This window comes from Onychomys torridus, chromosome 15, assembly GCF_903995425.1.
Source record: "Onychomys torridus chromosome 15, mOncTor1.1, whole genome shotgun sequence".
Taxonomy (NCBI): Eukaryota; Metazoa; Chordata; class Mammalia; order Rodentia; family Cricetidae; genus Onychomys; species Onychomys torridus.
Window position 1 is genome coordinate 12,700,340 of NC_050457.1, and position 23,158 is coordinate 12,723,497.

The following is a 23,158-nucleotide window of genomic DNA, read 5'->3' on the forward strand; positions in this document are numbered from 1 at the left end:
CTTGAGTTCTTTACATATTCTGGAGATCAGCCCTCTGTCACATGTGGAGTGGTGAAGATCTTTTCCCATTCTGTAGGCTGTCGCTTTGTCTTATTTACTGTTTCCTTTGTCTTTGATGCTTTTGAGTGTTATTTTGAAATACTCTTCCCTGTTATGTATCCAGGGTTCCTAAGCTCTTCTTTGTTCTTCCATTGTTAGCCTTTTTTTCTTCTTTATAAACTTATGTGTATATTACTTTCCATCTATAAAATAAAGACAGAAAGTAGGCTGTTTGATGTCAGCTGTGACTAAAAGCTTGCATAATTTCTTTTAATTATTTGGGGAGCATGTGAAGGACACAAACAGGTATTGCTAGAACTCAAGTACCACTGATGAGGATGTTAAAAGGCTGAGTTTTGGAGACTGTCTGTCAACAGTGTAGTGCTAATGGACGACATGCATTCTATTTAGTAGTTAATGCAGATGTAAATTCACTTTCAAAGGAATGTTACTTCATATACCAGCAAGAATTTCTACATCAAAAGAAAAAGATTTACTTGTATTTTTATTATTCTAATGTTTACAGGGGGACAAAGGAACATATTTCAAAGAGCTAAGAAACAAATGATAAAAATTATATGCATAATGTAAATAAATTATTTTCTATATGTGAGAAATGGGGTGAAAGCTTAAAATATGTTGATTTTTATGGCTGCAGGTAGTAGAACAATAACATCAAATATTTACAAAGTAAACAGCATAAAATATTTTAAATTCCAGTCTTAACTTTTGTAGTAACATGTTTGAGAGTACAGATAAATGGTCACATTTTATAATAATTGAAATTCTTTACAATAAGATAGAAAATAACAATTTTTCAAGATTTGTACAGAATAGGTATCTTATAAATGACAGGAACTCATTTCTCATAGTTCTGAAAGCAGGTGAGGGCTAGCTCCCCATGAAGAGTCCATTTCTTTTTTTTTGTTTGTTTGTTTTTGTTTTTGTTTTTGTTTTTTGAGACAGGGTTTTTCTGTGTAGCTTTGCACCTTTCCTGGAACTCGCTTTGGAGACCAGTCTGGCCTTGAACTCACAGAGATCTGCCTGGCTCTGCCTCCTGAGTGCTGGGATTAAAGGCGTTCGCCACCACTGCCCAGCCAGAGTCCATTTCTTGATAACCTCCCAAGGCTGAAAACACGCAGCAGTCCCTGGTTTCTCTTTCATAAGGATATCCTCACATCAAGCCTGGACTTCCCTACTGTATCACAAGATGTATAGGATTCTAGCCTATGAGATTTGAGGTAATATAAACAATAAAACTACTACACTCAGGAGCTAAGTTGTTTAAGCAAAAAGGAGTAGCATTTTGTTTTATTTTAAAAAGTTGATTCCATGTAATAGGCTGTTACTAATAGTCCTACATGCTAAGAAGATTCTTGGTCCATTTTATTTTAAATTTAGAATGTGGTTGATACACATGGGGGTTTTCTATGAACATGCATATGACATGAGCCTGAAGCTACGAGGTATATTAAAACATGATGACAAAGAGAAACAACACATTGGAAAATCCAATAAATAATTCAAAAAGCTGATAAATGAATGTTGACAGATTGTGAAGGAAGTGTTAAAAGATCATAAAAATAACATACAGACAGACCAGGTTGTATCTCTGCATTTCATAACATAGGTATATGTTTGGAACAAGTATGAATGGAAAAAGAGAAAAGAGGCCATGCTTTGAAACAGAGCTAGAAAGGGTTATATGTTTGCAAGGGAGGAAACAGAAGGGTTAATGATGTAATTATAATCTCAAAAAATAAAACAAATGATATTTTTTTGGTTTTTGTTTTGTTTTGGTCTTTCATGACAGGGTAGTCAGAACTGTGTAGTCAGAAAACCAGGATGGTCTTGAACTCAGAGATTTGCCTGTCTCTGCCTCTGGAATGTTGGGATTAAAGGTGTACCCCACCATTGCCTGGCAAGGAATGAAATATTAAAGTCATCGCAGCACTTCAAGAATAGCTAACAACCACGTACAGAAGGAAGAGTCAACAACTGGACCTACAACCAAACACACACTTTCAATTTTGTATTCAGATTCATAAACAAAACAATGTAAATATTTTATAAAATCCATCTGACTGTATTTAGAAACATTGTCACATTATAATCAAAACCCACCTTGAAATTCATTTCTTTATTGGGTTCTTGTCATAATGAAGTGCTGATCTGCTGTTACTAGCAGTTATATTTGACAAAAAATAAGAACAAACAAAACAAAGAAAAAAGCTTGACAGATAATTAATAAGATTTACTTTTACATTTACCTATAAGATCTTTTTTTTTTTTTTTGGAGCTGAGGATCGAACCCGGGCCTTGTGCTTGCTAGATAAGCGCTCTACCACTGAGCTAAATCCCCAACCCCAAGATCTTTGTTTTATGATGAGCTTTTCAAAATCATTTGCTGCCATTCCCTAGGGATAGAGCTTATACATCTGTCAGAGGAACTTTTATAATCCTTTGACATCCTTAGACTATGAAAATGGTGCTTGTCTCTTATTTAAGCTCCTAGTGTTCTAGATCCTTCACCCATGTCCTCCATGTTGTTTGATCTCCTGAGGGGTAAAATGAAGAATTCCCAGAGGCTGTTTGAAGAGCTAATGTGCATGTATACAATAAGAACAATTCAGTTGGGAGTAAAATCTACTATGTCCAATGGATATTTTATCTATGGATATAACCAATAATTAAGTTACATATGTTGAAACTGTTTGGCAGAGGTTTATCAGTACATTTAATATGGATCCCTTTGGTTTCTTTCTTGGGATAATAAAAGAGCAGAATTTTTAAAGAACAGTGCTTAGGCTGGAAATAAACAAGATCCCACAAGTCCTGTATGCAAATTCATGATTCTTCACATTTTACTATAAGAAAACATTGCTACATGTAAACTGGAAAGTAGATTTTGTCATCTTTTAGACCTGGAAGAAACAGCAGAAATAGTGTAAGACTCAACTGGTGGGAAGTAGTTTCTAATCATTTCTTAGCATGTAGCTTTTTGGTTGATGCAACCTAAAATAATGGTTTCTATGGAGTAGGTGACATGGCATTGCAAAGACTTCAAAGAAAGTGATGATGGTTTGTTATTAAAGACTGAGATTTCTACCTTACATGTGGCAGCAGAGTCCAGTGACTTACTGATTCCAGCCATTTCTTCCACCTTCCAAATAAAGAGCCAACAGTTATTTCTAAACACCAATTTCCTTTTCTACCTACTTAAAATTATTTTAAATAAAATTTCATATTTTATATAAGTTACCCCACTTTGCTGAAATAAAATTAACAATAATATCCATTAGCTGAACTTAATATGCCTGCTTTATTTTTCCTATGAATATAAAAATGCATGAATAAATGTCCTTCTTTCATGAACTTCTTAAAATCACTTCACTATTCCTGAAAATGGCCTAGAATATTATTAGAAAATGGTGTTAGTACAGATGTCAGTTGTGGAGGGGAGGAATGATATAAAGCATTTAGTGTGTTCAAATCATATTTTCAATTCATAAATTTATTAGGGGGACATGAATGTTCATTTTTTAAAGGAATTATACAAAGAGTGGAAAAATAAATTATTCCATCTTCGTTTTGTCAAGGAATTGAGCAAGTTTAGACAGTAAAGCATAGTTATCCACAGTAAAAATAAAGTATCCTTTATAAGGTTAAAGTCAAGGAATAATTGTGCAACTATGAAATAAGATGGACTCAGTTATTTTCCTACCTTCTTTCCCCAAAATAAAAACATAAATACAAAATGATAGATATGTGGAACTGTTAGTATGCATGAATAAACCAACATCTGGATGAAGAAACAAAGAATCCACACTGGGGTGACATTGCCCTGTACTGAGTCATGGGGTAGCAGCTTTGGCCAAAACAGAAAGCAGAGGAAGGTAAGATTTGGGGCCCCCAGGAATAACTATATATAACCCTAAGAAAAGTGCCATTGAGAAATCATGATCCACTGTGGCAATGCTGCATTTTATATGCTTTATTTTAAATATGCTCGGTAGATTTACTTACCTATCGTGTCATTGCTAGCCCTTTATGTGCTAGGTCCTTTATGAAATATCTTGCTTACTCCCTTCATCTTCAATACAACCCTAATATCAATATCTAAGCACACTTCTATCTTCACTTTTTCCTTATGGATACCAGCCTTAAGTGACTTAATCTAGTATGAGGGATAGGTGACTTGGTTCATAATCAGAAGACTCCTCTTCCCTTTATTCCAATAGAAGGGTGACTGTTTCCTTTGCAGAGTGATTCATAGAAATGTATGAAACTGAACGTTCAGAACAACACCAAGCAGAAAGAGAAAGTATTGCTCTTCTTTTCCTTGTGACAACAGAGACCTGACAAGTAGACATTTCAGGAAGGAGTGCTTATTTTAATTTACATTTTAAGGGTTTACATCCCACCAGAGTCCAGAAGACAGGGTAGCCAGAGCTGGAGACTACCTGCTCACATTTCCTCTACACTGATGAAGTGGAGAGATGAATGCTTGCTATCACTTGGTTTTCATCCTTTTATACAATCTCACACTCCAGCTCTCAAATGCCATTGACCTTCATTTATAGTGGGTCTTCCTACTTCAACTAAGCTACTCAGAATAATCCTTCACAGAATCCTACAAGCTTGTCTCTTCGGTGATTATAGATCTTGTAAAGATGGCAATTAATAGTAACGATCACAGGAATGTGTTTTGTACATTTAGGACCAATAGTATATGAAGGGCATCTTTCTGATTTTACTCCCCTAGATAGCAGCTTTCTCCTCCTGGAAGGGATGCTTGTGAGTCCTTCACAGACTTTGGTCCTTGGGGCACTGTAACTGGATACTAGAGACAAGCAAACCCAAAAGACTAATGAGAAGAGACAGCCAACTTCTGAGTTGAGCACATTCACCAAAGAGGATAGCAGTGTCTCACATGTCATGGTTCTGTGCTCCATTTCCACAAGGGAACAATCAAGACCTCATTACTGTCACCTTCCAGAAAATGCATTAATGAATTGCTTGCTCTGCAGTCTGAGGTAAATACGTTTTTCACAGTGCTGGTTTAAAGAAATGTGTGAACCACTTGCCTCTGAATGATCAGGTGTTTCGGGCTTGAAAGAAACTTGGAGGTTAGTATAGAAACTTGGCAAGTTCAAAGAGATTGATATTTTGTTTGAAACTTATGAGTTACTGGGTTCAAATTCTCTATTTAAGACTTTATGTTTAGAAATACTGATAATGGTAACCTTATGTTTTAGTTTAACATATTAAGTAAGATTGTGTGTGTATGGGGGGTTACTGGAAAGTGATCAATATATTAGTTATTATAACAATATATTTTGAAAATATTCTTTAAATTCAGAGCATCGTTGGCTTTTGGTACTTTGATTTTTGAGATAATTCTCTGGTAGTAAGTCTATAATTACAATTATCACTTTTGTATTTTATTTTAGAACAGTGAGATTTAACATTGTACATATAGAAAATCTCTATAGTTTACATTGGAAAGTGAAAATTATTATGTCTCGTTCCTTACATCAAAACATGAAGTCAGAATGAAGCTTACATAGGCTAACCAAAGTGGTGTCTTTTCATAGACTACAGTTGCTGTGTCTTGAGATTGTATCTCCACACTCTTAAACAATATTAGTACTGAACAGTTAAATTTTCACTCTTGTGAAAGAATGGAACAAATTGTTTAGAAGTTAAGAAGACAAGCTTCAGGAAAACCTGGGCAATCACAGGAGTAGATGCCCTGAAACTGAGTCAACACTGAGGGTCACTAACAGTTTTGATTGCTGTCAATTAAGATCCCTGCCTGGAGGACTTCTGCACTGACCCTGAACATGATTCTGGATCTTATCTTGCCAATAGTTTCTAAAGTTGAATTATAATCCCAATGGTATTAGATAGTAGCTGATTTAGTAATTGAGTAATTACATTTACAAGCACAAGGAGTAATTTCATTAATCACAGTAAAAAACTTGATAAAGGGCCATAAGTGAACAAAAAGTAATTTTTTTTTTCCGGACATGAACTATCTAAGTGGCTTCCAAGCTTAGAGCATATCAAATGCACCAGCAGCTGGGGGCTTCATGGAAAAGCAAAGGCACATGTATCTTTCATAAAGGATTTTTGCACATCATCATCAATGAGTTTTCTTTCTTTAGTAAACTAAGCCCTTTCTTTGTTTTAGTGACAGTTCAAGGGCATTCTAATTCCACATCCAATTCCATGCTAAACTATGTATTCATAATATGATATTTTAAAATAGAATCACTGTTACCACTCCTAGCTATTTTATATATCAAATAAAACTGTGCATGTGTTTGCTAAATATGCATACTTGTATTTGAAAATGTTCAACAGACTCCTGCATACTGGTAAATCTTAAGTAGACTCCAACATCAAGAAATTTAAGTTGTCCAGATAAAGGAAAGACTAACATCAGGTAGACTGGATCACTGGATAGATTTGTGTTTAATTCTTATTCTCCTTTGCTCTGAGTTTTGAATCCAGTAGGATCATAGTGCATGCTTTCTGAGTGGAATGGTGGGACAGATACAAGAAGGGAACTATTTTCAGATTGTGACTGTAGAAATGACTCAATCAATTTTTAAAATTTTCTATGATAGTTTTACATTTTCCTCCTACATGGTTTATAGCTTCATTTTTTTCTCTCAGACCACAGATAGGAGAATGAGAGAACAGACTACATAGTTTTTCATTAGTTGACATGATTTATTTGGTACTGAATTCTGAGTTTACTAAAACTTACTTTATATTCGCTTTTTCTTACTGCCATTTTGACTGTAATAGTAGCCTTCACAACATATAGCCAGTATACTTTATTTTATGACAATGTCAATAAAGTGTTAGGTTAGTGCTTCGTATAAAATTAGTTTTAGTGGATTTCTCTTACTGTTTGTGATACTGTCAATTTTGAAAATTAAGGAAAAGGGAAATAAAAAGAATGAAAATAAATACTGTGTTGGAAATGAGTTTCCCATTAATTTTGTCCAAAAGTGTGACAGGCTAGTACAGAACACACATTGGTTAAACAAACAGTATCAGCAGTTTACTGACAATTGTCTATGTATCCTCAGGATCAAGAGCTTATCAAGTCTGAGACACCTGGCACTTTACATCTGGCCTCTGTGGGTGAAGAAAACATGCTTAGTTCTTGAAGCGCGCTCTCTCTCTCTCTCTATCTCTCTCTCTATCTCTATCTATATATATATATATATATATATATATATATATATATATATATATCCTCTCTCTCTCTTTCCCTCTCTCTCTGTTTTATTTCTTGCATTAAGTAATCATTAAATATTCATTTCCCATCAAATTCTCACTTAACCTCTGTATCTCTCAATTCATTCAACCTTGGTAGTTATATTTCTGCTTCTACCTAGCTGCTAATTAGATTTTAAATGCTGATAGTCTTTTAATTAATTTTTTCTTATTACAGATAACAAGTGCACATGGTATCAGGAAATATTGCAAAATAAACACAATGGAGAACAGTTAAATATTGTTATGACCTCCCTATGAAGATGTAAGCATGGCCGATATCTTTACACTTAGCCTTTTACTTCGCTGTCTCTCTCCAACTTTAGAGAGATCAATCACACTGTATCTATCACTGTTCTGTTCAGGGAAATGGGAAGTTGGAGACACATTTTATGAAGTGTCCTTGTACTTGTACATGCTAAACATCTCCAGTGAAGTTTATCCCCAGCTCAAGGAGGAAGAAGGGATCTGAGTAGAGGAACGCAGTAGTGACTACTGATAGGTCCCTTGAATTTCCTAACCCTAGTTTGGGAAAGTTGCCAGCAAAAATCACATTAACATTGGAACTCACATTCAGAACAATATTAAGGAATTAAAACCCCCAAATTTGTGTCTATTTTGGATTAGTAATGCAATAAAGCAAATCATCATTTGCTGTTTCTTTCCAGGTGACAAGAACTCATAGTTCATCTTAATAGAACCAATTGTGTAAAGTGTCCCTATTAGAGAGCAGCAGAATCATAGTTAGATATTACTAGCACTAATGTAAATTAATTTGGATTCAATCCTAAACCAGTACTTACAAACAAAAAAATGACACATTAATAGTGGTATTCTAAATTGAAAACCAATTTTTAAAACGATAATAGGTAATATGCATGACTTGAAAACTATGACTAATTTCTCTGGTTATGACTCTATTCCAAATAAAATTTACAAAGCTATCTGTGTGTCATCAGTTCATAGTAGATTGCAACAGAGAAAAAGCAGAGCATTCTAAAGGTATAGAGGCTTGGAACTGTATCTGGAGAATAGTGTGTTCACACTGTTGGATGTTATATGTTTGCTAAACAAAATGAAATAACTTTATGCTGATAGTGTCTAAGATATATTTTTAAGCCAAAAGTGAGGCATGGAGCTTTGTCATTTCTGTCTAGCTGTGTTAAGTAAACATAAATTTAATTATATAGAAAATTTCAAAAAATATTCTAAAGAATGAGACAAAGTGATTGTCTTTTAGAGTTAGGGAATAAAAACTAGGGGATGGAATATATAAAGGTCATATAATACTTTCTTGTGTAACAACTACCTTTACCTTTTTAAGAAAGGGTGTCTTCTATTCTTTTACAATCAAATAATTGATTTTAATCATTGAAATTAAGCAATGAAAAGTTTTATTGAATGTAATTCAAATTAGTTATTATAATAGGTAAGGAAACAATGTAAGGGAGATGTGATTTCTGCTTTCTTATTTATTTCCTGAATATTTCAAAATAAATATATACTATTTCTATTTCTACAACTAAGAAAAATGTTTAATTTTAAAATGGAAAGTGCAAAAATAGTGATTGATAGTATAAATTCCTGAGCTATTTTAGTATGGTTCAAATATTGTGAATACAGACAATTTTCTAAATTATTATTTAACAATAATAATATAAGTGTTCAGAACATTATAGGGCTTTGGTCAAATAGACCTCATTTTTACAGTTACTGAAAACCTAGTTGAAATAGTTCAGATCAATATCAATGTCAAACAAACCTTGGCTGATAGAAATAGGTCACATCACTGAAGTAATATTCATGTCTGTCTAAAAAATTTTCTCATTGTATTATTTTAAATTACAATGCTCTTACATTTTTTATGATGAATCACTCTGCTGTATTGTGGAAGCTAGCTATAAAACTATTTTTGCAAACATCACTTGCATTCAGCAAGGACTGGCTTTTTCACAGAGAGAATACAGAGCTGATTGTCCTTTAACATATTTGCATCTGGAAAAACAAACCTATGTTGCAAAATACATCAGGTATTCATTACTTTCCCAGCTCTGGAAGAGGTAAGGAAGGTGGAAGCTCTGAAAGAAGGTGGAGGAAAGTGGGGGAGAGCGTGTCACATAAAATTTTATATACACATCGTTTCCTGTTTATCAAGCAATGCTGCCTACCCATGAACTCCTGGGTAAATTCTGCAACTTTAACAATTTCAGTTTTGCCATAGTAAATTCAGTCTTGTTAATATCAGCCTAGTTAAAACAAAAGAATTAAAGAAAAAGAACATGGTGGCTGTGGTGGTGGTGACACCTTTAATCCCAGCACCTGGGAGGCAGAGGCAGGCGGATCTCAAGTCAGCCTGGTCTACAGAGTGAGTTCCAGGACAAGCTCCAAAGCTACACAGAGAAACTCTGTCTTGAAAAACCAAAATGAAATCAGTAGAGTTTTTCCTAGGGGCTAAATAAGAGTTCAGGACTATGTGTGATCATAGTAAGCATGAAGTAGTGAAATGTTTGATATGCAATTAAGAAAGAAACTATTAACTACTATTGCTATGAAATAATGTAATGTCCTAATAGTTTGAATAGAGTAGAATTATTTAAGGACATATAACATTAGGAAAATTGAGTAAAGGTTGTTTTATGTATTTAGGAATGTGTATGTATATACAAAATTGTATGTATATGACAAAATACATATGTATATAGCAAAGGGGGCTTATAGAAGGTCTGGGAGGGAGGAAAGAAAGGGGAGAAATGATGTAATTATATTATAATCACAAAAATAAAAGAAATAGTTCTTAAGAATTCTATCTTTGCACATACTAGAAGAAATAAGTTTTTAAGTGTATAAAGAAAATGGTGAGATTAAGGAAAAGTTGGAGGGGGAAGCAAGGGAGTTCATTTTATCCAAACACATGTGTATATATATATAAAAATATTAAATAAAATATTTAGATACAAAATACAAGTTGTAAAGTTAGGAGGGAAGAAAAGGAAAAAACATTCTTGTAAATGGTGTTGTCTGAGCTTAAGCCAAGGACTCGTCTTAATGACAGGGGTGATGGGAGGGAGGAAGGGGTACCTATGCAGGAGTTCTTCCCCATCTTAAGACACTTGCCTCTGGGCACTGGTAATATGCAAAGGTACTACTGTTAGAAGGAATCTAAACAGAACTTAGGACAGGAGACTTCCACTGGCTTTGGAAATTTGAAGTCCTATGCCTCAGGTGATTTTAACCTGAATGCACCACTCCTTTTGGGGGAGTTGCTGGCAAAATGACTTCAAAGTGATTACAGCACTGAGAAAATAAAAGGGCAAACAAAGACAGCACTTCATCTACTGCAGAGAAAAATGGTCACTAAGTTAGGGGTCTCAACTGCCGCTTGCACAAAACCTGGCCTCTTGTTAGGACAGGCTGCGAGCTTTTCAATATCACAGAAGTGAGGACAGGTAAGTGCTTAGATAAGCAACCTGTAAACCCTGGCATGGGGCTACTGAGATGAGGGAGGACATGGGCTTTGGATTCATCTGGGCTCCAGAGCAATCTATTTCTGTGCATAATGGCTTCCTTTCAGCAAATCACATTGCTATTTGGAAGGCCAGAAGAGTCTCAAACTTCCGCTTCCTCATACTCTCTTAGATATACTTAAGGTAAAAGCACTAATATTCTAAATGGACTTCCATTAATACATCAGGCACTCCTGAAGAAAGGACTCTGCTTCCCTCCCTACAATAAGGTTCTTCCCTATAAAGATGCAAGTTGGGGTGTTAGCGCAATACCTGGACACCCACTGTAGCCAAGAATGGTGGAAATCAGCCAGTTCTGCCCTCTGTTGAATTAATTGCTCCAGGTATTAGGGACTCCTTTATGTTAAACAGCAGATTGTTCATTTAGGCTTTACATTAGAATAACAAAGCCCATGCTTGTCAGAAGCAAGATCATTTGTACCCTTACTTAGAAGTAGGCACAACCATAGAGAGCTCTCTTTATTTTCTTGCTCCCTAGGATGAATAACGGTGGCTAGAGAGACACAATTTTGAGATTTTAGCCCATATCAGATTAGAGTGTGATTTGCCGATTTATAAAACGTCCTTCATGTAAAAATGCTGTGGTAAAGATGTGTATGAACTCATTCCTTCTTTACAAAATTTAACCAAGGTCTGTCTATGACTTTTTCATTACAATTTTCAGTATATAAATTGACCAGATGCCTCTTGGCCAGTCTATTATTGGAAGAGGACTGGTTTTCATTTTTGCAGTTTCCTCTAGTGGTATGTGTCATTCTGATGAGCAGGTAGATGAGTGCTTACTCTCAGGTTTGCAGCTGCAGCTTACAGTGTTATGCAACCAGAGACCGGTATTTTAAACATCTTAGCAATAAGTGGCTGGAGACACACTTGAAACACTGCAAGGTCCCTCTTCAGCTTTGATCTGCTGTAACTGATATTAAGTCATCCTAATACTGCCTTATAATTATGCATTTTGAATCAAGATTCTAAATAAAACAAGATAAGACTATGGAATTTCTGCTTTGGTAATTTTCCTGTCACATATTCTCTCTGCCTGAAAATTAATAAAACAAGTCATGGAGTGCCAAACTACATGTCCCATTTCTTGCTTGGGTTTATTGTGCTTGATAAGTGATCAGCTTAACTTGCAGGGGTAAGTGTTGTTTTTCCTTAGGGGTTTATTTTTATATTGTGGCAGGCAGATTCGGTTAGGAAAGGTGTTATTCATGATCTAACGTTTGAATAGGAAGGACTAGTGAAGCAGGTGTTGCCCATGACACTGGATTTTATCTGCCTCAGAGTTCCTGTTTTCAGAAAATCAGTGTGGGTTTGTGTGCATGAAGGAACCAGTGAGCTAAGCCCCACGTCCATGGTGTGCTGCATTATTTATATACGCCAGCCAAAGTCTACCTGACTAACTTCTGAATTGTCCTCTCCAGTCACCGGAAGAACTGCAACATTTTCTGAGGGAAAATTTCAGTAGCTTGTGGTGTTTACATAATTGTTAAATATATAATTTAAAACCATACCACTTAACGTCATGTCTTTATTTTTTTTTTCAATAAATCTGCCTCAGTCTGATGATCACCCTGAGTTCCATGAGCCTTGCCTCCACTGTGTGGCGAGCGCACAAACCTGGCCTTATCGTGATGTATACACGCAGTCCACCTGCTTTCCTCCATCCACAGGTGCAGCAGGTCCTTCCCAGAACCGGTTCTGGTCTCTCAATTCAGGGACATTCTTCTTCCCCTTGTTCATTCCCTGCCTCTTTTTTCCAGGAAAATATTCTCTAATCCCTGCAGGTAAATATTAACTTTTCCTGTTCCCAAACTTCTGATCCATTACATTTTTAGCAGCCTACCTTGTGAAAACACCAGATGGGAATTCTTTCAATTTGTGTCATAGCATCTACAAGCATATGGACATCCAGCCCAAACTTCTCTTCACATTGTCTCACTCCTGAAGTAAAACAGGACTTCCACATGTTCTCTGAAAGCCCTTTGTCCCCCTCAGTTCCAATTCCTCTGATTTTCCCTTGCTATTATTGTCTGTAACCTTGTCTCTGCTACTAGTCATTTCTTGTCATTGCCAATATACTACTAGGTTCCTAGCATGTGTAATCAATATCATCTCCAACATTCTCTGCATCCCATTGATTTGAATAGCTTTTATTGAAGACAGTTCATTGTCAAGAACCTTGCTCACATTTACAACATGGATTGTAATTTGACTTTTACCCATGATCACTTTTAAAGGAAGCCAATAGAAATGTAGAAGAACAAAATGGCTCCTATGAAGGCAGAGTGGGATGTTGAGGCCGGCCCACCTGGTGTTCTTAATCACAGTAGCATGTTACATACAGTGTGCATCAAAGCATTTGAGAAAAAAAAAAGAAGACTCTAGTTTCTCCTTTCCTCCCAGAGTCTGAAATGCTTGAGAATAAGGATTTCAGGTTAAATCACATCCTATCCTATAGGTGGGTCTGACTCAAACAACTAAAAAACTAGCTGTTCATCAACCACACAGGGAGCCATTTTCTTACTCTTTTATGACTATATTTAGATGGCTTATTAATTTATTACTTTACCTATTGAAAGGAAGGGTCTTCTTTGGACTCTCAAGTGTCAGAGTTACAAGCTTTTGCCACTGCAGCCAATACTACCATTTTAATCATCTAGGTGGCATCCAGTTCTGTGAATCTGCCTTCATGTAGGCCATTGAGAGCCAGCAAAATCTGTGAATCAAGTCAGCATTTCTGAGCCATTAGCTACCTAATCTGAGCTGTGTGACATGGTTGGCCACTCTGGATTCTAGCTGGAGGTCATTTACTCTCTGAAGGCTTCCCAGTTTCTGTGCATGAGTTTGGCTCCTTTCTTGGGCTTGCTTTGCCCTAAGTAGCACAGGTCTTCCAGAAGCCTCCAATCTTGTTTTGTATCTGCTTTTAGACTGCTAGAATAGATAACATTCTATACTGGTCACAATGAGCTGTCACATTGACTGTCCATTGAATAATTGCATGGCTGTCCATTCATAGTTGGGAATAGAAGCAAAATACTTTAAATTTTTACTTTCTTGTTAGATAAAGATTATGTGGTTACTGTTAGACTCTCTTCTCCTTCATTTATACAAATCCAATACATCTCCATATTAAATTACAGTTATTCTACATTCATTGTATAGCATATGTTCTTATTTGTAATTTGGCAGTTAAAATTTACTGGAAAAGTTTTATTTCCTAACTCATAGGACACTCATAAAGAAACTTTGGAAGTTAAATATTTTTTCCCACTATCCTCCCCATCTTCTGTTATTCTGGCCTTTCATTTCTCTTTTTCCCTCTTATTTTTCTCTCTATTACTTTATACCTTTCCTTTGTCTTCTTCAGTTCAAAGTAGCATTTGTATGAACTTTGAAATTGCTGAAGGCAGGGTCCCATTGCTAGGGACGCTGACGTAACTGGACTGAGCATCAGGCGTTTGAGAAGCTCCCCTGAGATTCCATTACACAGCAAAGCTTGAGAACCACTGGGTTAGATCATCTTTAATGTACCATTCTGTTCTAAAAAATCCTAGCTTCTGCTATTTTAGGAGACTCTCTAGAGTGCTTTGAAATACAAACTATATCAAGGATTCTCTTTGTTGGAATCCAAAACATATTTCTGTCTACATATATAGAAAGCTTTGATTGAAAGTTCATAAATCAAATACAATTTTAAATAGTTAACGATCAGCACTTACTGATTTTCTTCTGGATAATTTTAGTCCTCTATTCTATTATTATTTGAAAACAAATAATTATTTGAAGAGGAAAAGCTGTCCTATGATAACAATTCAACTCTCTGGTGTATTTGAGCATGATGCTTTATATAAGCATCAACATCCTTAAGTGCATCTGTGTCTAAGGGTTCCTTGGGTCAGATATCTGATAGGAACATCCAGGGTTTTCTGTGACTAATTTTGGACAATTATGTCACTGAGGTACAGAATCAGAGGGTCTTTCATGACAAGGGTAGTCCATGTTTGTCAGTAAAATATCATATTCTGTTATTCCTACATAACCCTAGTATTTCTTTCTATTTCAAAGTAGATTTTTTTTCTATTTAAATTACCCATGGTATACAATATTATCTAGAATTTATTATTTAATTATATGTTTGTCTGTTTTGTGTGTATATGTTTATGTGTACCAATGTGCATGTGTATACATTTATATGGACTGTGATGGGCACGAGGAAGTCAGAGAACATCTTGGGGGTGCTGTCCTTTTACCATGTGGGTTCTGAAGAAGGAATTTGGGTGTTAGGATTTGGTGGTGGGTACCTTTAGCAGCTGAGCTCTCTTGCAGAGCCTACAAAATATTTTTAAAATATCAAAGCAAAGAATCAGATCACATTATTTTTTTTAAAGTTTTCCTTTTGTATCGGTTCTTTGAGAATTTTGCACAATGTGTTTTGATTAAGTTTACTCCCCAAGTCCCTTCAGATCCATCTCTTCCTTTCTACCTATGAAAATATGTATTTTCTTTTCTTTAAAAGAAAAAGCATTTGGGTTGGCGATTTAGCTCAGTGGCAGAGCGCTCGCCTAGCAAGCACAAGGCCCTGGGTTCGAACCTTAGCTCAAAAAAAAAAAAATTAAAAACATCGATCAAGTCCAATATGTAATTCCCATTTATTCTTCAATGTGTAGCTCTTCACTGGAGTGTGCTCAGCTTACCAGGGGAACATTCTTAAAGAAAACGTATGCTTCCTCTCCCAGCAGCTACCAAATGCCAATAACTCCACAGCTGGAGGTACACCTTCCTGCTGCTTCCCTCTCCTTGATGGAATTCTGTATGGATAGAGCTTGCTTTGGTCTTGTGCACACTGTCACAACTGCTGTGAGTTGCTATGTGCAGCTGCCCTACAATTCCCAAATGACACTACTTATTTATAGTCATCCACCTCTGACTCTTGAACTCTTTGCTGCTCTTTTTTTCTGCCATGAACCTTAATCTTTGGGAGGAGAAAGTGTGTTATAAATGTCTCCTTGCAGGCTGGGAATTCTGCATCTTGACAGGTTGCAGGTCTTGTGTTAATCACCATCTACTACAAATAGAAGATTCTCTGATGAGGTTCTAGAGATACATTGATCTATGTGTGGGTATAATTTTAAGCCATTAAGACTCAGTTTAATATTATGTCCATTTAGCAGAATAAGAGTAGTAGATTCTTTCCTGGGGCTCATGACCTGTTTAGCTACAGTTTCTTGATCAAATACTGGTATCAGGTAAGAGTTCTTATGGAAGGCACTTAAATCCAATAAGAAAGCATTTGGTTACTCCTGTGACAGTCCTGTCGCTGCTGCTCCTATAGACACATGGTAATAGGCCAGAGGTTTTTGTAGCTTACAGGGTTTTCATCTGAATAAGAGAAATGATTAATGGTAACACAAATAACATTTTCAAGAACTATGAAAACTAGGTAATAGAGATGAAGCTTTCAGGTCAGTACTTGTGTGATATCTCCATCTTAAGTAGTGCAAGTATGTGGTATTTTCAGTTATATGATCTTACATACTGGTTTTGGAAAGTAGCCAGTAGCGTTGGCAATAGTTTGCGATGCTTGGGAATCTCACTGTTCAAAAACTCTACAAGAAGCAATCTATTTGTGGAACTGAGATTTTTATTTATTGACCTCTGGCACTTAGTAGGGTCATTGTTCATTGTTACCCTCATATAGGGTAACTACATTTTAAAACACACACACACACACACACACACACACACACACACACACACACACAAATATGAAAGTTTCCATATGAATTCTTAAAAATTTCCTTTAGTGAATTCATCCTTCCTTGTTGGAGTGGAATTCATGGCTTTAAAAGAAACTTTTGAAAAATGCAATGACCAGTCATAATCCTTAGTATGTGAGAGAAGATTTTAAAATAGAATTATATACATTAAAGTAATTATAACATAATACAAACGGTCTATAAAGGAGTAACAACTTAAAAAGTCTATTGTCAATTTAAAACTATATATATTTGTTCCATGGTTTCATATAAAATAAATCATGAGAGTGCTAGCATATTCTGTAAATTTTACCAGTTTGTCTATACAAATTCTCATAAACTTGATTTCATTTTAACTTGATATGTTGCTCATTTGTATACTAGGTTTGTCTAATTATTCTATGTACTAAATTTATAGTTGTTTCAAAATTCAGACTTGTGCAATTGAGAGCAAGGATTTTGCTTTCTTTCAGTTCTTTAATGAAGTAGCATTATAGCTGCCATGTTCAATATGATGAATAATAAATTGAAGATGGCATAGTAATGCACAGGCCCACCTTGCCCTGGTTATGGAATGAGAATTCAAGGGTTTCCTGTGTTTTTCTTTCCCACATTTAAATATGAGTTGCAACATCCTGCACAATTGCCATGCCAAGACGTTGAAGTGATTAAGTGATAAGTTATGTTCATGAAGTAAAATTCTTGGGTAGCATATTAGTTTCTTATTTTTAGCTTTATATCTGTATACAGGTGTATTTGTAGATGTGGAGAGAGATCAGATGAAATATTGAGTGTCTAGGCTTGTGTTTGCTAGCACATCTAGTGGAAAAGATAAAACAGGGATTCTCATTCATCTCAATACATTCCTGATTTATTTATATTATTCGGCAAACACATGAATACATTAGTAATACTATGAAAATACATTAATAAAACAATATCAATTGATAAATATACAAAAACATCAGCATGTAAATAAAATGTATTTTCAGATGCTTAAGATATATAAACCAAAAACACTATAATTTATTGTGCTGAACATGGAGAATTAAATATGGGCTTTCAAATTATACATGTTTCTATAAAAAAATTTTCTCATAACAAATGTTTAATGGTAATCCATTATTGTGTATTATACACACTGATCTTTTTTCTTATATGACTTGCTTTCCTCACTCCTGTGCCTGTCATGAGAGCTAGTCACTTGTTCTCTCTAAAAAGACACCCTAAAAAATTCTTTCTTCCTTTTCGATACTGCTCCTTTCTGTTCATTCTTCAGATTTTAGCTGGAATAAAGACCTTGCTTGACTCTCAGTGTTGAATAATCAATTCTCTTTACAGCATTCTATATCAGGGAGATTTTTCTCCTGGCTTGGTTTTACAGAGAGCAAAACATTGTTTGCTTACTTGGAGGGCTTTCATTATTCATCTCTTCTATAATATAAACTCTAAGAGTGCAGGAACATTATGTGTTTCATCTCAGCTGCATTCTGGCATCTCAATGTGGTTTATGGTAAAATGAATGCATGATGGATGAGTCAATGGTTCTCTGATATGCACACAGAAGACAGACACAAACTGATCAAGAAAATGTAGCATATAAACCATTTGAGAGCTTAAAAGTCACTTAAATGAATTAGCCATCTTGTATACCAATTTCCACCACATTGTCATAATAGAACGTTCTTCTTAAGATGAATTAGAAGTATCATCGTGGTGTATAGTGATATCATAGAAAATGACATTGAAATGTACAATTTGTTTTGTTTTTTAGTTGGTTTGTCATTACTTATTTGTTTTGCACTGTTTTCCACAGTAAGAGGAAATCGTTAAGATACCTACAAATGTTACTCCAAAGGTTCAAGGATCATGGCTTGTGAGTGGATAATGAGGCAAAGTAAATATTCTGTGTATCACTTTCAGTGGAAAGTGACTGCCGGCAAGTAGGGGGTCAGTGAGGAAAATGAAGCTAAAACTGAAGCTGACTGTTGTAATCCTTTCAGAACTCTTGAGTGGGCACAAAGTTCGGGCAAATAGTAAGTTAAATTTAGCCTGCAAAGACTTTTTGCCCCTGGGAAAAATAATTGCTTCATCATTCTATTGCCAAAAGGCAAGCCAGCATCAGCTTAATTTCTCGGAGTCTGCCATAAACTGCAGATGGAACTATAAAACATAGTTAGAACAAAATTAAACACATCTGTCCTAATGTAAAACAGGTGAGGCTAGCCAGCCAAGAAACATGGAGGTCTTAACACAGCACAGATTGCAGCATTCAGTCCCATAGCAGAGGACCTGCTAACAGTGGAGATACAGGGCTGTGTAATCTGTATTGTCTTCTTTTTCTTTATTGAGCTGCCTTCTTGTGCTGATTGCCATCACAGTTTTAAGACCTATCAACCAAGGGAATGACTAAATGGGGAAAAAAATCATTTATTTGAACTCCAAGAGCTTTTAAAGCTTTAACCATGACTTTTTTTCTTCTTCAAGTAGGTATTTCCTTACATTAGTTCAAATTGCAGAGAATCAGAAGTTTTGACAAATATGTCAATTAGGCTTGAAATTTATCCAGGACATTGATTTTCTTCCTAAAAGTGTCAATCCACACCTACACCATCATCTTGATAACAACTGCATGTAGAAAATAGCAGGGTAAGGTGATGGCTTTGAACATAACAACAAAGCAGGGTAGCTTTGAGAATGAATGTTACTGTGCCCATGGAAGTACACTGCCAATCAAATTTTATGGGACAACATGCATTTACATTGACACAGTTCACAGAGCTTACAACCCCCTCTGCAAAACTTGTAGGATGCCTCCTGGACTCTGTCTCATTTGCAGAAAGCCAATATTGTTCATGGTAAGAGTACTAGCTCCTGGTTGTCTCTGTGCCAAAGGGATTCTTTCAAAGAGCATTTTTTGCCATGGATGGTTAGATGGTCTTTTAATAAAAAACCCAGAGCCAGATATCATGGTGAAAGCTGAAAGATCAGTGAAGCAGAGCAAGCCACAGCCAACCCCACTTCACCAACTCTTCAGCTGATGCTGTTTCCACAAATCCTCAGACTGAAAGCCTCTGAGTCCTCACCTGAAAGGATCTCAGCTGAACTGCTTTAGTTCCTGTTTCCTTATGCCATATATATATATATATATATATATATTTCTCTGAACAGCCATGTCACCTCCTGGGATTAAAGGCATATGTGCTTCCCAGTACTGGAATTAAAGGTGTATGCCACCACTGCCTGGCTTTATTTCCAGTATGGCCTTGAACTCATCCAGGAAGATCTCTGCCTCCTGAGTGATAGGATTAAGGGTGTGTACCACCACCGTTTGGCCTCTATGTCTAATCCAGTGGCTGGCTCTGTCCTCTGATCCCCAGGCAAGTTTATTAGGGTACACAATGTATCACTACATCCTAATATATTACAGAAGACTTCATTAAACCTGCATTAGACTGGCTGTTCCTGGCTATTCCTGCCTCTGCCTTCTTCATCGTCAATCCCTTTAGTTCTTCACATGGGGCTAAGACAAGCATCTTTGTGCTTTTGATCTTTCATTATCCCATCCTCCATAAGCATTACCTTTGTATGTTTTCAGTTGTAGGCAAAATAATTACTTAGGACACTAAACAGAAATGAGCAGTGTGGTGTTCATGGAACTGCCATCATGAAGTCACTATTTCTTAGCAAACATCTGTATACTCTTTCTTTCTCCTGGTTTTAGGTACTGAGTACAGGGCCTTCTGAATTCTGGACAAGTGCTCTACTATAGAGGCTTAATTCAGAAGACTAAACTTATTACACTCTGACTTCCTTTTACTATCTCTATCTTGGACAACACAGCTACAATGTGAATATCATTATTCATATAATATCATAATTAGGTATGACAAAAGAGATTCACAGGACCACTAATAACTCCCAGTGGCTATTTTTGGTTGTTTTCTGTTGTTTGTGCTTTATACAAGGCCACAATTTTATGTTCTGCTCAGATTATCCACCTAATACTGGGTGACCTTTGTTAATCTCTGGCAGACATTGACCTACTAAATTTCACTTGTGAAACCTGTCACAAGTGAAACCTGTCATTTATACAGAATAGGACCTAAATTTAGATCCTAAAACTTCTTATATTTTTTTTCAAAGGAATCCTTACCTGCCAGAATATTTACTTATGATCTAGAGGATCTCTCATCTGCTCTCTCGTGTCCTATCTCTGCTTTTAATGCCTCACTGACATTTAACAATTCATTGTATAGAGAAAGTCCTCCAATTCAATACCTGCCTTATTATCAGACATATTCATTTGAGATGTTCCACAGAGTTTTCAGATAAAATATTACCTTTAAACCCAAATACATTACATTTTCTTTTCTAACTGACTACTTATTCATACTTCTAGGAACTCTAAATATTAACACAGATGTCTTCCTATACTTCAAAACCTACACCTATTTGGTTACAATGCCATTTTGATTCATTGTATGTTATAATAATTTTTTGTTATTTCTATCCCTTTAAATGATGTTTGTACAAATATTAATGTTGTAATTAAGATACAAAGTATAAATTTAACAGTATGCTGTCATCTTACGTTTGAGAATATAATTAAACAGTAGAGTACTTGCCTGAAACTTTCAAGTTCATAGACTAGATTTAGGACATCCAAAATAACAGAAAAAGTATAAGCACACAAAATTTATATCAAAATATATTATATTTACAGAAATGCCAATTATGTTTGATAAATATGTGAGTGTGTAACCATCATTCTAAAAAAGTTGTTATCCCATTGTGTTATATTTATTAAATACATGCAATTGTATATGGCAACTAAGGAATGTTTACAAGCTTTATATAGTAGGACTTAGTAGGCATGTGCTGCCTATTTTTATGACAACTTGACAGAAGCTAGAGTAACCAGAGAGGAGGGAGTCTCAATTGAGAAAATGCCACCATAATTTTGGGCTGTTATTAAATTTGTGGGGCATTTTCTTAATTAGTGATTAATAAGGGAAGGTCCAGCCCTCTGTGGGCTGTGCCATCCCTGGGCTGGTCTCCCAGACACTGCTTTTTTCCCCCATCAATACAAATAAGACTATATAAGTATCTTCAGCTTGTTCTGTCTTTATGGACATTATTGCAACAATTTATACTGCCTGGAGAAGGCACGCTCCTGTTTTGGATAGTGCTGAAAATAAATGAAATTATGATGGATACTGCAAAATTGATTTGGTGACAATTCACCCCAAGTACTCTTTGGACTTGGTAGAAGACAGTGTTGCTCATCACTCTTCTTCTGGGAAGCAGTATTCACACTAAGGGCATCTTCCTTCATACATAGTTTTCTTAGTAGTGCAATGAAATGGGTTAAAGCTGTGGTCTAGATGATGCTAAAGATGCTGCTGATTGTTCTTCCTCCCCATCATGTTCCTCCTCCTCTTTTGATTATTCCCCCTCCCTTTTTCCTTCCTCCTTATTCTCCTCATTCTTTTTAGCCTTACATGTGAAATCTTAACTTGTAAAGTCCCCTTTAAAGTGGTCATGAATCTAACTCAAGTCCTCCTTGTAAAATAATTCATACTCCTCCACCCAGGGTTTTACCTGAAGGCTATCTATCATTCCTTTCACAGTGAATCAGGAATGCTACTTTGGGTATGCCAGCTAACTCAGGGACACCTCTCAGGATGTCTTGATGGCATTTGATTTCCTGAGAGGTCCATTTGTGTTCCAAATGAGTTCTCTGAAATATTTTCAGTTCTCTTAAGGCACATGCATGACTTTATATTTATGGTAGGGTCATATATTTCTGTTAAAGCTTTAAATTTGACCAGATATTAGTTTGAGAGGTTAAAGTTGATCAGTAGTTTCATTTTTCCAGTCAAATTCTGGTCCCTCTATATTTCTTTAAATTTCAATCGAAGGGTTCTATGCTTGACACACCTCTTTCCTCTAGTAGCTTATCATGTGTGATATTAAGATCCAACTGATACTTTAACAGTCTGTGTGGAAACCTTATTACTCCTATCCAGAATGTTAGCACATATGCTTTTTCTGTCTTACAAGTTACTGCAGTAGGTGACATCTTCACCAACTGCCATTCTCTAGTCAACATTGGTGGCCATTTTTATAGCCTCTTAAATCCATTTTATAGTATAAAATTTCATCTGCCACACAATACCAGAGATAAAGCCACAGTACTGAATGTCTTTGCTTTCATGCTCCTTACTTCTTGGTTGCAGTTTGTCTCTGGATATTCAATATTTCTGTCAGTTCAAGAAGTACAAGAAGCACATTGGCCTGAATGCATTCATGTGGAGGAAGTTGTAAAAGAGAAATAGAAAAGCTATGTTTTAGGCCTTTGGTACCTTCAAGTCTATTAACATCCTGATGCTGATGTGAGTACACATACCATTTCCAGATTCTATGTATGGAAAAATACATCCTAGCACATTAAAGAGATGAACCAAAATGTTACAAAGGGAAACACGCAGGGTTGTAAAGTTAAACTAACTAGAGATACCAGTCTACTGCTGATCTTCA

At 35.8% G+C, this 23,158-nt stretch overlaps 1 protein-coding gene across 3 annotated transcripts in view; it reads left to right on the forward strand.

Moving 5' to 3' along the window:
• Window positions 1-23,158, forward strand: part of Edil3 (EGF like repeats and discoidin domains 3) — a 435,127-nt gene that overhangs the window by 93,291 nt on the left and 318,678 nt on the right. The gene's annotated exons all lie outside the window — the stretch shown is intronic.